Here is a 13,253-nt window from a genome sequence, read left to right as displayed (position 1 = left end):
AGTAGGACTCATGTGAGTTCACATTCAATCTCAAATTAAGACACAAGGGCATGAAGTTTATTTCTTCCTCGATCGTGGATTCGATGAAATATGAAGACTGCAAAGAATTATGGGGCTGGGGACATCTCTTTTTGGGGTATGTTTCTGGTGAAAAATCCACTCCAGAACAAATAACCTTCACTGTTGCTAATGAGAACCATTACACTAAAGACCTTGGCTTTTCTGTTGATTTGTTTTGGTGTGTGTGTGTGTTTGTGGGGTTGTTTGGGAGACGGGCTGGTTATGTATCCCAGGTTAGGCTCAAACTTATGAGACTCCTTCTGCCTCTGCCCCTTCCTAGTACTCAGATGACAGGAGGATGCCGTCATACTCTTTATAACGACATTCTTTTTGATAAATTCCCACAATGTGCTGCTTGCTCATCCCTCCTTCTTTAATGTCCTCATTGAGCTCAGTCAGGGAAACTTAAGCAGCATTTGGGAAAGCAGAGAAGATGTACCGCTCTGGTGTCCAGAAAGACAAAGTTCTGGAAGCACCATATCCCTGGCTCTGAGCACTGGCAGGGTGGAGGGGCAGTTAGTGTGAGAACTCAAGACTCTTTGCTAGGCGTGGTCCCCACCACCCCATGGCTCCCATTACAAGGACCTCCAATACCAAAGTGACTGAGTTCGTCTCTACTCAGAGAACTCATGACTTCCGACTCTTACTGTCCTGCTCTTGTATTTAGAAGTTATTCAAAATATAGCATACTTTGTCATTAGTGGACAAACTTACTGAATGCAAGCAGCTGAACTGTCGCTCAGTAATAAAATATCATTAGGAAAAGAACATTTGAAAAATTCCAATGGAGCTTTTCCAAAAGAAACGGAAGAACTAAATTCACTGTGTTGCAATAAACTGCAGGAGTATAGACACAATGATGCATCCATATAGGTTACGATTAAAACTGATCTCTTTGCAAAGGAAACAAAACTAATCTCTATTGGCTTACAAATGGATGTCATACTCCTTATCTCACTTTTTTTTAAAAAAAATTTTGCACCATAAGAAAACAACTTAAGGGGCTGGAGAGATGGCTCAGAGGTTAAGAGCACTGGCTGCTCTTCCAGAGGTCATGAGTTCAATTCCCAGCAACCACATGGTGGCTCACAACCATCTGTACTGAGATCTGGCGCCCTCCTCTGGCGTGTGGGCATACATCAAGGCAGAATGTTGTATATATAATAAATAAATAAATCTTAAAAAAAAAAAGAAAAGAAAAGAAAAGAAGACGTCTGTTGGCGGCTTCCAAAAACTTAAAAAAAAAATAAAAAAGAAAACAACTTAAATCTGAAATAAAAAGATTTCTTGACAAGGAGCAAGTGTGTGTTTTTTTGTTTGTTTTTTTTTTGTTTGTTTGTTTTTTTTTTTTACTTTTTGAAAGTTGTCCCTTTTTTATATATATGTTCCATATTTCTTCTTTGTTGTTATATGTATCTAATGGAAACCATTATGATTTTCAGAGCAGTGCAGGAACTATGTCATAGGAAAAAAAGTGGTTTTGTTGGTATATGTGGGCTACTGGTCATGTTTTAATTCTCTGGAAAATGTGATGGCAAGTCTGGCTAGAATTATACCGTCAGCCCAAGTTTGGCTTTACGGAGATGTGGGTGAATTTTGTTGGGAATGCGAAGGTGATATAGCAGAATAATAACCCATTCTGTGTAGATGCTGTACACTAGAGTGAGTGCTAGGAGACAGTTCTCCATCTCTAAGAAAGCTCCGTCTTCTCTACACGTGCTTCCTGGCCACAGTGCGGGGCACCGCTGTCGTCCCTGACGGTGAGCAACACAAGAATCCACGCTGCACTGATGCTCTGCTCCTTGAAGCTCTCTCGTCCTGCCAGCTTAGCTCTGTACTTTCTACTGTCTTTCCTCAAATATGCTCAGTTACCACCACCCCCAAACATACATGAAGCGGCAAACTGCTAAAGTGAAAAACTGAACCTAAATAGACCTCTAAAAGGATAACTCAAAATGATGAGCAATATGGTAAAGGCTTCTTTCTCTTGTTCTCCCAGCTTGCACAGAGGGTGGACTTCTTGCCTGCATTTACTACAAGTTGGGAGCCCTCTGAGTAAAAATTGATTTTTTTCCCTTGTAGTTTATGAAATGAACATTTTTAGTTTTTTTAAAATTATATTTATGCATTTATTTAGAAGGAGGCATACCACACCACACATGTGGAGGTTGGAAGATGATTTTTGGGAGTTGGGCTCACTCCTGCCACCATGTAGATTCTGGGGACCAAACTCAAGTTATCAGGCTTGGTGGTCTGTGTTTCTATCCATGGTGTCATCTCTCTGACCCCAAATATACATTTTAAAATGTCATATGACAACTGACACGTAAGACTTTGTAAAGCATCTTTAAATATTGTATTTGGTTTAGAGAATCTTATAGAGAATGTCATAAAATTAAATACCTGTGCCCATTTTTAAGGATAGGAAACTAAGTCACATCTGTAGGTAATACACATGAACATACTAATATCTAGCCAACAAGACCGTGATCTCTGAAGATTATTCTCAATATTTTTTAAGAGAGGGACCATAGTTTCTCTTTTTCTTATGTTTCTATCCTTTCAATATACACATACACACTCACAGGGGTGGGGCGTGCGCACGCGCACAGACACACGCATGCACGTGTGCGCGCGCACACACACACACACAGAGTTCCTGCCCTGACAAACTGATTCATAATTAATGATTGATTTCACAATGCTCTGAAGGTGTACCCACACAACCATTCTGGTTTTGATTTTCAGTGTAGTACTCAATGAATTACCTAAGACAGCTATTTATTGTAAAATTGACGTTGCTTGGGTGTTTTCGCCCAACTGTAGACCGATGTCAGTGTCTGAGTATGTTAGACCGATGTCATAACTGAGTATGTTAGACGTGTCTAGGCAACGATGTTTGATAGGTTACATGGATTAGATGCATCTTCGATTGGTGTTTTTAGTTCTTAGCATCCCGAGGGGCCGGCAACCCCATCAGTTACCCCACAGTTGAAGGACCCACGTACGTGATTTTGGTCTTTATAAAGCAAGCCAATTAGGACAGCTTATCAACTGCAGATTAATCTGAGCAACTGATTTCTACTTGTCTTATAATTTTCCATTACTTTTGCAACTCCTTTCATCTCTGCAGGTTTTAGTAAAGAAATGAAAACACAGAGAGTGAAGTCATTGCACACACAGCAGAGCTGGTGAGCAGCAGAAGAGAAAGCTAAGATCTGGATCTGTTTCTCTACACTTTCTCTAATCTAGTTTCATAAACTGAAAAGTTAGCTTATGCTTAAAGCTTTGACAAACCAGGGTCACACTGTCTACCAACCAGTCACCAATACTTAGTAGTACTGGTCAAGGACAATTCATCATTTAATTTTTGATTTTTTTTTTTTTTTTTTGAGATGTGAATCTCATTATGTTGCCCAGGATAAGCCTTGACTCAGACTTGAACAATCCAGCCTGTACCTCTGGATGAACTGAAACTACAGATACACCATTGTGTATCAAAAGTTACCGTTTTGTACACAGCACACCACCATTGCAAATCATCTCTGTGGGCCTTTTTTAAATTTGATCTTCACGATGGCTTAGACAAAGACTAGATGGAATGAGTCTCACTGCATGCATTTTATGGATTAAGAAATATAAGGAGTAGGCTATGTATGTTTCTTGTCCATAGCCAGAACTTGTCAAGGTTTAGATAAAGACCTATTTCCTGACATCTATAATCAGAACTCTCTCTAGTAGATTTTTTTTTATTTAGCTATGATGGGGAAATTTGGTATTGAGAATTGACCCTGGAGCCGTGTGCATTCTTTAAGCAGATATTCCACTACTGCACTACATGCAATCATCCAGTATATTCTGCTAGTATTCCAGGCCTTCTGAAGGGTTGGGGCTATATATAAGTCCATGATACATCTGCCAAGTGTGTGCAAGGTCCTGGTTCAATTCCCTATGCCTTCCACCAAATACCCATACCTGAAAAGTCTAGAATTATGCTGCTTTTGTTAATACAAAAAAAAAAAAAAAAAACATTCACTTAGAAAACAACCAAACAACCAAGAACAATGTCTACATTTTATATATACTAAGTTGGGATTTATGAAAGACAAACTCATACATTATGTAATATTTTGTATTCTTAGGTAAACCACACTGAAATATTAATATTGAGCAATATAGTACCATGATGTGTAGAGATGACTTCTGGTGCATTTGGGAGAAGGGATACATTTTTTCTCTCTCTCTCACCTTCTCTCTCTTTTGTTTCTCCTCATCTTCTGTATAAGGAGCTGAATTCTGGAGTTTGAACCCCTCTGGCAATGCTGTAGACTTAGATACACCAAAGGAGGAGTCATCCCAAGACACGAGATACTACGTGCCTACCATTGCCTGAATATTCCTACCATCCCCTTTGTGTATTTATTTTGTGTATTTATTTACTAAAATTGCTATTACATTTGTTTATTTGTCTGTGCAGGTGTATGAAGTCAGAGGACAACTTTCAGGAGTTGGGTTTCTCCTTCACGTGGGTCCCAGGCACTGAGCCCAGGTTATCAGGCTTAGCAACAAGTGCCTTTACCCACCGAGCCAGCTCACTGAATAGTGTGTGTGCGCGCATGTGTGTGAGTTTAGTTTTGCTGTGTTGAGGCTGAACCCACGATTCACTCAACCCTGAGCAGGAGCTTTGCCCAAGTGTCATTCTCGCTCCTTCTTTTCTTTTTAAACCTAGTTGAATTGCAAAGAAACTTTAAATAACTTTCTAGACAGCAATATGTCTCTGTTGTTAGGTAATACTATATCCTTCTCGGTCTTTGATGGAGTTGATGACTAAATAACTAGAGTTTCAGTTTTCCTTAGTCATGATAGAAAGTAAATTAGGTATAAAACTTTAGATTCGGTAAGATAGTATAAATAATGAAAGATTTTTAAATTGGACATTGTAAACATAATTCTTACTTTATAATTGTTATTGTAGATAGTCTTACTATGTTTAAGCTAAAACCTTTTCTTTTTGTTAAGACAAAAAGGGGTAAATGTTGTGGAATATTAATTTAAGATATGATACATTTTTTCCCATTTTTCTCTGTTGAATTTTGCTTTATTCAGTAGTAGTACAGAAGTGGAGAATGAAGAGATGGGGAACGAATAGGATCAAGAAACATGATGTGAAAAACACATAAAATAAATAAAATAATTTTTGAAAAAAAAAATAAACCTAGTTGAGAGTTTAACCCATTTCTTTTCCTTATATTTGTTAATTTTTTTAACCCTCCAAAATTCTCTTTTTAAGAACATGGTGCATAAGGACATATATTTGTTTTAAAAGGCAGATTGAAAAATCTTATCTCAATCCACAGCAGTCCCTGGCACACTCCAAACGCTCGGTAATTGCTTGTTTAACGAATGGGCGATGTTTAGAGTTCTCTATTAAAAAGCTTTTAAGACATTATGGTCTAAATACTTAAACACAAGACCTAGAAATTAAGTTGGCTCAAGGCACCAGCCCTCAGCTTTACTGCAAGGCGCAGTTTTAAAGCCAGGAAAAGAAAGAGAGAACGAATTTCACTGTTAAATGATTAAGTCAGCCTTTGGGAGGCCGAACTGCCCTCTTGATGATCTGACAGGTGTGGCCTTTGACTAACTACTTTGTTTAGACTGTTTAGTGCCTGCTTGTCTGTGTGACAAAAGGAAAGGGGACAAAAAGCCCCACATGCTGCTGGTTAGAGCTCATGATTTCTTCCTTCTTTTTGCTCTAACCAGTTCGAAAAGAATCCAGGGGCACAGCCATCTCTAGGAGACACAGGCACTTTCCCAGGTGCTCCTCGTGGCCATCCATGTGACTCAGGAAGGGACTAGTCAGAGGCAAGATGTATGTTAAAAACAGAGGGTGACAAACATCTCTCCCATCCCACCCCAACCCTTCCCCCCTCCTTCCTTTGAAAAACAAAACAACAAAGAAAAACAGGGTCTCACTATACATGTCAGGCTGGTCTGGAACTTGCTGTGTAGACCAAGCTATCTTGAAATCACAGACATCTGCCTGCCTCTGCCTCCTGGATGCCACAATCCCCACTTACTTCTGCAAAGTCACCTTTGGATTAGTCCAGGGACTCCCAGACAGCACACAGACAGACACCTTAAAGCACAACCAGACTTCACTGCAATGTGAGGGAACTGTGGGTAAAATCTGTATCCACTGGAGTCAGACAACCTCACTCAGGTCCCTCGGCTCGGCCTGGAGTAAAGTCTTAAAGGACTGCTTGCAGAAGTCTGCCCCTCATCACATCTTTGCCTGCCTGCCTGTCACCCTTATCCCTGGCTCAGCCTTAGCCCCAGCATTCAGCTCCAGACAAGGTGCTCCTGCAGGTTCTGTGTACTGAGGCTTTTTGCTCACTGCATCTCAACACATCCTGATCAGTATCTCTCAGTCTGCAGCCGCTGCAATGGGCTGGCATCAGGGTCCAGTCCTCCTGTCTCCTCTTCAGCCTCCATCTAGTCTCTTCTTGCCACTCCTTCAAAAACCTGCTCATTGGTGCACATGGCGCTGCATTTGCAATTTGTGCCTCTGCTTGCTTACACAAAGACCAGCCTAACTCATTTTATACGAAACGTCTTCTCCCTTCTCTGTTGGTCAACCCTCCCCCAATGCACCATTTCTAAAATTCCAACACCAGAATGTTGAATTGGGAGCTCAGGAGATAGTTCAGTCAGGAAACGACTTGAGGCCTTGACCCCCAGTCCCAGAACCCATATAAATGTAGGTGTGTTTTTAATCCTAGGGCTGTAGAGGCAGCGACAGGTGGGTCTGGAAGTTAGATGCCAGGATGACAGGCCGGGTCAGTAAGAGACGCTTATCTCTTCCAGTCAAGGTGGAAGGGATTTGAAGTGTGTCGGGGGAAGCTGACCTCTGGTATCTCCATGAATGCACACACACATACATGTGCACCTGTGTGCACACACGTGCACATGCATACACACACACACATATAAACACAAAACTTTTCATTCCTTAGACCATCTAAGCACTTGGTCCCTTGATGGTCCCCTGGTCTAAAGTCACAGTAACATGTAGGTAATTGTCTAACTCCATTTTTTTAAACAAGGTTCTTAACGCTTCCTTTTATTTATAACACAGCTGAGGTGGGATGGGGTACTGGGTAGCAGACAGGGCTTGGCTCCTGCTGGGCCAGTGCCCTGTCACAGAGCTATACCACCAACCCATGCCTTTCTGTTTTTATGTTTAAACATGTAAACCCAGGCCGCTGAAGGAACCCCTTTCAGGACGCCTTTCTGTTCCCTAAAAGTGCTATTGCACCAGCGCCTTCAGGACGCTCAGACTCTACTCTTCTCCAGTAAATTTTAGGCATCAGTCACATGGATACAGTTTACATTTTCCAACAATTTACACATTTTGCCCAGACCAATTAAACTTCCCATGCGGCTACCGCGCTTCTTCCTATAATTTACCAGCCTTTCTGGGTAAAGAGGAGAAAGAGCTTGCTGTGAAGCTGGCGAGAGAGAGGAGTGAGATTCTGATAAACACTTGGTAGTTGGTGTACAGTGCTGAGGCCATTAGGAGTAGGAGGAGGCGCTCCTGCAGGACACAAACCTAGGGAGCCACGCTTGTCCCTCAGGCTCATGCCCACGCCAGCCTTGAGAGGACTAGACCAGTGCCCAAAGGAAAACACTACTATTGTTTAGAATCAGGGCCTCACAAGAAGATGGTTTTGTGAGATCCAGCTATTGTTCTGAGCAGGCAAGCCATCTGCCTGCTATTCCACCGGTCCCTTTGCTATCCGTGTCTTCCGAAATCACTAGTAGATGAGAAAGAATTTGTCAAGTAAATGTGTTATCTTTTCGCAAAAGGAATTTGTCCAATAAATGTGTTATGTTTTCCTCCTATAGAACGGCGGTTCTTTTCCAGATTCTTCAGCAGCTCTTGCTGACTTTCAACCAACTTGAATCTACATGTCCTTAGGTCCTTAGGAAGCTACCGGAAGCCAATTGATGCGGTTAGTTCACATCAGTCTAAATAATTTCTCCTGACAGATTACTTCCGTTCTAAGCCCCAAGTACTTTTTAATCCTAGGCAGGTTATTGCTGAGGATAAATGATTTCACATTTCTCATAAAGATGCCAGTCGTTAAGGATATTAACACACATTCTTTCCCCTTGGGTGGAAGGGAGCTGTCGTTTTAGCAATGTTGCCGCGTCAGCCTTCCTATTGTCACAGGCAGCAAATGATGAGAAAATCAATTTAGCCTTCAGAATTGGTCAAGTGCGGAATCCTTTGAAGTGGGGGGGGTGGGCAGGGTTTCGGCTGCCTCTAGAATTGCATAAAAGCTCATGCTGTATGGACGTCGATAAAATGTCATGAAGTTTAAAGAGCGCTAGTCCCTACCCCTAAAATAAAAGTTTGAGGAAGGACGGATGTGGTTGAAATTAATTGTGCGTTCATATACAGGACACACCATCTGAAAGACGAGAGGGTCGGAGGAGGCAGAGCCTCCATGTTGAAGTCAGTTGGGTGGTCTGAAGATGTTTATTTTGTACGACAGACTCCAAGTAAACTTTGTTTCTGGGGTTTTTTGAGATGGAGACTGGCCACGTAGCCCAGGCTGGCCTTCAACTATGTAAACTGGGAGGGGGAAAAGACATACATTGCTACTACCGTTCTCTCTCACTAGAGGGGCCTAGAGTTAACGAAGACACGAGTGATTTGAAAGCAGAAAGGCCACTGTTTGGCAAGAAGACAGGTACAGGTGGGGATAGAGGGCAGGGGGAAGAACATTGACAGGGCATAAATATGAACGAAACAGAATGGCAAACATTTTCAAATGAATTAAGTTAAAATTCAAAGCAAAACGAAAAAAAAAGAACTCACTGCTTCGGCTGGTCTAGCCCACATCTGCAGTCCGACTGCCACTGCGCCCTGCGCGCCCCTGCGCGGATGCAGACGGTCTTTGCATGAGCACCTTCCCATGATGGGAGGAGACTGTACGGCACACGCCGCGGGTGGAACCATTTGCAGCCTGCCTGGTGGGTTGGCTGAGACATGGAGGAAAGCTCTGCAGGGCCCCTCTTAACCGTCCGAGTGATCGGTGCCCTGGCGACTGCTTCCTTCTCCACCCACAAAGAGAAGATTAGGTCGTTGTCGAAGAATGACAAGCATTTCATATTTGGAAATGACTAAATAATGAAGTGCTTGGATTCCACAGAAATACAAGGAGAGACAAAGATTAATTTCCCACCAAAGTCTAGTGCAAACATGACCTTTCTATTGTAAATCGCATGAACAGGAAAGAAATTACATCGGGAGCTTTGTTTCTAAGGGCTGAGAATTTGGAAATATATTAATGATAGGATGTCTCAGATGGGCAAAAACTGTTTATTACAATCTTTCATCTACGGAGATGAGAAAAATTCTTTCTGCTGCATTTTCCTGAGAGAATGCAGTTAGTGGATTTAAATGACAGACATGGAAGGGTCATCTTTTTATCCTTGGCCTCCGGGCAGGACTGTAATCAAAACTCTCACGAAAGAGAACATGCAACTGACCTCCAAGACCTCTAGGTGAGCAAAATAAAAATTAGAAGCAGTAGATGGCAAAGCTCAGGGGTGTTTAAATTAATAAAGATCAGGTCTGGTTGGCATTATCTGAGCTAAAATTCATTTGTTTGCGAATAACAAATGCTTAACGAAAGTCCAAAAATGGTCTGTCTGGCAAAGGGTCTGTGTAATAAATTCCTTTTGGTATTAGTATTAATGTCTGGTCATTGTTTTGCTCTCTTCACCAGGGCGGGGAAGGAGGGAGTCCCGCCCTAGAGCTCTGGGGACACTGGAGTTCACAGTATCCGACACTGCACAGAGAGAATCCACAGTAGGTGTTAGTCACCAACCAGAGTCAGACCCAAGGCTGTAAGCAGAGTACACTCTGGGACTGGGAACACAATGAACCCCAGGACTGAAGGAGGCTGGCTCTGTTGTAGCCAAGATGGGCTGTCTGTGTCTAGCTGGAGAGGACATGCAAGGGAGGATGGGATTAGCTCCTCTGATAAATTTCCTGGGCCGGGAGTGAGCTGAAGCCCAGGAAGCTGAGTTGGGTTGAAGACTGGACCAAGTAGGACTTAGTGTCACTGACAGGAGCTAGCCTGGTTTTACATCTCATGCCACACATGGTAAAGCATCTGAACAGACATGGGCTGAAAGGCTCAGGCTCCTGGAAAGCCAGTTTTATACCGAGAAGATGTCATTCTTTTTACGTAAGGTTCCTTACAGATATGGAAGGAATGGAGTCTGTGGAGTCATACTGATTGGGGTTCAAATCCCGGCTTAGATTTGTAGTTAATGTTGTGGCCTGGATCTGCAACAGAGGCTTCAGGGCTGAAGGCTTGATGGCTGGCCTGTGATCCTCGGGAGGTGCTGGAACCTTCAAGAACAGGGCCTAGTGAAGGGCATCAGGTCACTGGGGTCACGCTCTTGAAGTTGGTCCTTGGCTCCTAGCGACTTCCTCCTTTGCTCTTTTGGCTTTTTAGTGTCTTTAGGCAGGATGCTTTGCACCGCCGTGCCACGATGTTCTAGCCCAATCACAGGCTTCCTGCAGACAACAGAACCAACCCAGCATGAATGGGAATCTCTGAAACCCTGGTTCACAATGAACCTTGCCTCTTGAAAAGTTGCTTCTCTCAGGGACTGTGTGGTACGGGCGGAAAATGGGCTCCTACAGCCACACCTGGTTTTCCCATTGGTAACGTAAAGATTATAACGATTGTATGTCAGGATATTGCTAGGTCAAGAATGCTCACTAGGAAGCAGGATGATAGCTCAGGGGTTAAGAGCCCATTTCACAGAACCCGAATCCTAACCCCAGCACCCACATAGTTGGCTCACAACTATCAGTAACTTTAATTCTTGGGATCCAAAGCCCCCTTCTTCCTCCTAAGAATGCTACATACATGAAAAAAAAAAAAACACCCAAGCATACCAAATAATCAAATAATAAAAGAAGTTTTTTTTTTTTCCAAGCGAGCTTATTAGAGTTGAGACTGAGTTAGCACCAGTGAGGTCCTGGGTCCCCGATCTCTCTAAAATACAAAACAAGAATGCTTGGGCACATCTAGCCCTAAACCCCAAAGACTCCAGTTGACGCTGAAATTCTTTAGAACCCGAATTGGTTTTGATTGTTCCATATTCAAGGAGGCGGGGAAATTCTTCTGATCCACTGAACATTCTGTATGCCCTGGGGAGCGTGTGTTGTGTAGAAACTGCTGAGTTTCCTAAATAACAGGACGGAGGTTCCAGCCGCCAGGCGCGGAACTTAAAGCATCTTGCTTCGGTCAAAGAATAATAGAGGAAATGTCACCAAGAATATGTTAATTAGAAACCTCAGGAAGGTTGTATTCACCCCAGGTCATAAACCAGAGAGCCGTGGCTTATTTCTAAGGGCCCACATAGTTCCCATAAAGTGCATCCCCAAGTGTGTTAGTGCTGAAAATCCCCAATTTCAGGGGATTGTATGAAATAAGCTGTATTTCATTTCCTTTTAATTGCACTGATTTATTTATGTACGTCAGGGGGTGGGATTTGCAGAGGTCAGAGGCAGCTTGTTGGAATTTCTCTCCTTTCACAATGGGTTCCAAGGATCGAACTCAGGGCTGCAAGGTTTAGCAGCAAGTGCTTTTCCCATGTGTCATCTCATTGGCCCCTAAACTGTACTTTACAGCTCACCTTCTGTGGGTAGCAAAGGCGTCACAGATGCTAGCTGCCCTGCTTCTCTGCAGACTTATAAGAGACAGCTCAAATTAAGGTGTTTCCCTTAATGTTTGATAAAAACTGTGCCTTTGTTTTGGCCAGTGCAAGGATGGAACCCAGGGTCTCAAGCGTGCTAGGCAAGGATTCTTCCTAGCACTGCGCCAAGTCTCAGCCTCTCCCCTTTAAACGTGAACACATTCAATCATTCAAAGAAGTGAGGTGTACCACCAACCCTTAAGAATCTATTAGACATCCCCAGCAACCAACATCTGAATTAATTCACAGAAAGGTTGCTGCATAACTAGATGTCACAGGTGAGATTTAATCAGTCACAAGATAATGCAATGATATTAACCCTAGCTCTGGGAAAGTGGAGGCAAAGGAAGGTGGATCTTTTTGAGTCCCAGGACAGCCATGGCTATATAACAAGACCTGATCTCAAGCAAATGCAATGACCTCACTATGCTACTGTTATTCTTGAGGCTTTGACACAGGCCACCAGCACAAACAACACGGGTTCCCAAGCCTATGAAAAGGTAGATTTGGGAAAGCTGGTGAACAATGTTAACAAAAAGCAGTGTCGACAGCAAAACAGAAATTCGGTTACCTTTCGCAGGGAATCAGAGATTTGAACTGAGAAGGGGAGAGGAGGTGTGAGTGAGGTCGGAAATGCAAGGGCTGATAAATCCACCTTTTGAGGGTGTGCTGCCGGGTGCTGATACTGGAGGGTGCTACCAGAAGTGAGAAATTAGCGCCCAGACAAAAACTGTAAACTTTAAATGCCAGAGTAGGAGTCTTCACACCAGGAGGTGTGCCACGGGCCGGATAATAGCAATCTAAAGAAGATACAGTAACAAGCAGAGATGGGGTCTGTGGCAGGGAACGTTCTCGGATGTCCCTGGCTGGGTAAGAGGACAGAGACCCAGACAGGTTTCAAACGGAGGACTCCACGGTGCAGGCGAGATTCCCTGCAAACCACCATTAGGAGAAAGAAACCAGAAATCAAGAGACCAGGGCACCAAATCCGGGTCTAAGAACGATCAGTGTTTACTAAGTACTTGGCCTCTGGAACTCCTGGCTTTCCAAAGCCCACATCTTCCTCATCCATTCCATCCTGCCACAGGCAGCTACTGTACCGGGTGCTCCAGGCGCCAGAACCGCATGCCTGGAAACCCTGACTCCCTTCCCGCCCCCTCCCCTCCCGGCCGGCCAGCTGCAGCACGGTTTGTTTGCCGAGGTTTGCATACTGGGTTTGCATATTGGGTTGCCTTTTTTTTTTTCCTTTCCAGTCAGTTCAGCAGTGTCCCGAAATTCACCCCCAGTGGAACTTCTGCCTCTGCTCCTCCTCTTCTTGGAACTGCCTTTTGTTTGTCTGGCAGAGCTGGGTCTATGGGGGTGTGTGATGATAATAATAATACGCGGGCCTTATATAACTGCATCTT

The 13,253-nt window shown here is 43.4% G+C and overlaps 1 protein-coding gene across 2 annotated transcripts in view; it reads left to right on the top strand.

Moving 5' to 3' along the window:
• The window catches only part of Sulf1 (sulfatase 1), a 164,137-nt gene that overhangs the window by 15,099 nt on the left and 135,785 nt on the right, over window positions 1–13,253 (top strand). The gene's annotated exons all lie outside the window — the stretch shown is intronic.

This window comes from Alexandromys fortis, unplaced genomic scaffold (genome assembly GCF_014885135.2).
Source record: "Alexandromys fortis isolate MF-2015 unplaced genomic scaffold, M_Fortis_MF-2015_v1.1 scaffold_41, whole genome shotgun sequence".
In the NCBI taxonomy this organism is placed as follows: Eukaryota; Metazoa; Chordata; class Mammalia; order Rodentia; family Cricetidae; genus Alexandromys; species Alexandromys fortis.
The sequence above is the reverse complement of the archived record's forward strand: the minus strand, read 5'-3'. Positions and strand labels throughout refer to the sequence as shown.